This window comes from Octodon degus, unplaced genomic scaffold (genome assembly GCF_000260255.1).
Source record: "Octodon degus isolate 3935 unplaced genomic scaffold, OctDeg1.0 scaffold00153, whole genome shotgun sequence".
NCBI classification, from domain to species: domain Eukaryota; kingdom Metazoa; phylum Chordata; class Mammalia; order Rodentia; family Octodontidae; genus Octodon; species Octodon degus.
Window position 1 is genome coordinate 2,120,011 of NW_004524729.1, and position 2,571 is coordinate 2,122,581.

Here is a 2,571-nt window from a genome sequence, read left to right on the forward strand (position 1 = left end):
TGCGGCGGTGGCGGCGGCGGGGCGGGCGGCTCTGCCTCCTCCCGGGCTGGCCTCTTCTCCTTCCTGCCCTCGCCCGCGCGCGGCCTCTGCGCCCCCGCCGCGCTCTCGAGGGGTCCCCGCTCGGCCCGCGTTCCCTCCTCCAGCCGGCGCCTCCCGCCCGCGGAATGAAGTCGCGTTCCCAGGGCGAGGCCGCGCCGGGCGGCTGACGAGACCACCTCGCGCTGTCAGCCGCCGGGAAAGTTTCCTGCGCGCTGTTTCCTGTCACGGTTTTGCGTTATCGAGCAGTCGTGTCATTGCGGGGTGCCTTTCAACCCACTGGCGCGTTTTGTAAACTTCATAATGGGAATGAGTAGCCGAAAAGACTTGTGGTGTGGCCCAGGGTGGAGACCCTGAAATCCCAGCCCTCGGGGAGGCTGAGGCAGGAAGATGGAAAGTTAGAGGCCAGCCAGGGCACTTGGCCAAGCTCCTTTGTCAGTTTTGTGTGTGGGTTTTTTTGTTGTTGTTGTTTTTGTTTTGTTTTTAAATACTGGGAGTGTAGCTCAGTGTAAAGGCGCTAGATTCAACCCACAATTCCAGGGGAAAAGTAGATCTTCTGTGTCAGGGTGTGCTCCGAGTGCTTTTATGCACCCCCTTTCAAAACAGGAAAATTCTTTATCTGAAGTGTCATGATTTGGAATAAAATATACATTTGGTAAAATACTGTTTTAAAGTCTAGCACATAGGGGCCAGGGAAATAACTCAGCAGCATAAGCGCCTGCCTGGCAAGCGCAAGATCTTGAGTTCCAGCCCGGTACCAAAAAAAAAAAAAAAAAAAAAAGTCTAGTACATAGTTCAAGTGGTTCTCTTGTTGCCCACTACAGCTTTTAAATGTTGGCGGGAAAAAAAAATAGTCTTTGCTTCTAACAAAACTTGTCTAACATATGTGAAGCTCTTTCTATGTTCCAGGCACTGCTCTAAACCAAGTTTTGTGTTTACCCTCATTAAATTCTCCTGTCCCATAGGTGAAGACACGGAGGTACAAAATTAGACTTCTTAGGCATGATCTGAAAGCTAGAAAATGGCAAACCTTGTAGTATTTCCTCAGATATGTCGTACCCTGGGTCACTGATTGCATGACAGCTGGAACATCGACCAGCTGGCAAATTGGGGGCATTTGGACTCCACCAAGAATGAAAACCAGGGTTCCTGTCTTCTAGTATTGTACCGATTGATAAATGTTAGGAAAAGGAAGTGGGCAAGTTAACGATCTTGTTCTTCTGTGCTAGTTGTCCTTCCAGGTTCAAGGATAAATTAGGTGTTAAAATTGTACTCTTTATTACCAGGTTTGAGTCTTTCCCAGTTCGCCCCTTTCTGGCCTGTTACTCCCCCGTTTGGCTGGGCTGGGCTGGGCTGGCCTGGCCTGTCCAGCCTCTGCTTTTCCGCCCTATGGCGGAGGTGTCTGTGGGTGGGTACCACAAGGCTCCTGAGATCTGGGTGCTGAGCAATGGGCAGGGAGTTACTCCACTCTTCTGCTGATGCTTCTGAGAAGGGGTAGTGGCAGAACTGGGCAAGTGTGTCGGGAAAACGTTAAGCAGGGAGGACTCCAGGTGTTGGCTGGGAACTACTTTTTAAGTCTCATACTTTGTGTCTTAGAATCGTGGATTTAAAAGCAGTCTTTCTGCAATCAGAAAGAAGACTGCACACTTGTACGAGAGATTTCAAGGATTATCTGAATGTTTTAAAAACAGCACCCCTGGCTTCAGACTCTGAAGCATGTTGGAGTGAATTTTATTTTGTAGATTTCTAGCTTCATGCTTAGAACAGTAGGTGATGTGCAGCGTCCATCGTCCTGTCTTGGTGGTCTAGAACGTACATGTGGGTTGTGGTCCTGAGAGCAGGGCACTTGGAGACCCTTTGGAAGGAGCAGGGCGGATGTGCCAGCCTAAGCAGGTGCCTCACACAAGTTGGTGAGTCCCTGTGCAGACAGCAGAGGAGAGAGAGGTTTTGGGGTTTTGGTTTTTGGGTTAGGCATGTGGTGAGTTAGTTAAGAAAACAACATTCGAAACAAAGATCTGTTGGTTCCAGCTCTTGGCTTTTTTCTTTTGTTTGTTATTGCTGGTTTTTTTTTTTTTTGTTTTTTTTTTTTTTAGAGCAAAGTGTACTGTATTAGGATCAGAAAATAAAACACGCCTTCTGAGAGGTGGGTACAGAAACTTCCAGAGACACTACTGCCAGTCTCCTGCCTTCCCCTGAATGCCGTGGGATTAGATGAATTGAGCTGGTGGTTTCTTCCCCAGGCTTTCTGTCCCTGTTGTCAGGGGCATTATCCCTTGGTACTTGTAAATAATTTCTTAGCTTCTTAACATATAGTTTGGGGCAGATAAATTTGATCTTAGGAAACATGTATTTCTATCATGTAGCCTAAAGGAAAGTATTTTTGACTCGTGTTATGAAATTATTTCTAGTGCCTTATTAAAAATTCTTAGCTAAGAATAATTTTATGGATCATCTTTTTTTTTTTTTTTCCGGTACCGGGAATTGTATGGATCATTTTTTAAATTTTATTTATTTATGTGTGTGTGTGTGTGTGTG

The 2,571-nt window shown here is 46.8% G+C and overlaps 1 protein-coding gene across 2 annotated transcripts in view; it reads left to right on the forward strand.

Annotated features, from left to right (window-relative positions):
• Nup50 (nucleoporin 50) overlaps window positions 1-2,571 on the forward strand; it is a 19,119-nt gene that overhangs the window by 460 nt on the left and 16,088 nt on the right. The window lies entirely within an intron of this gene.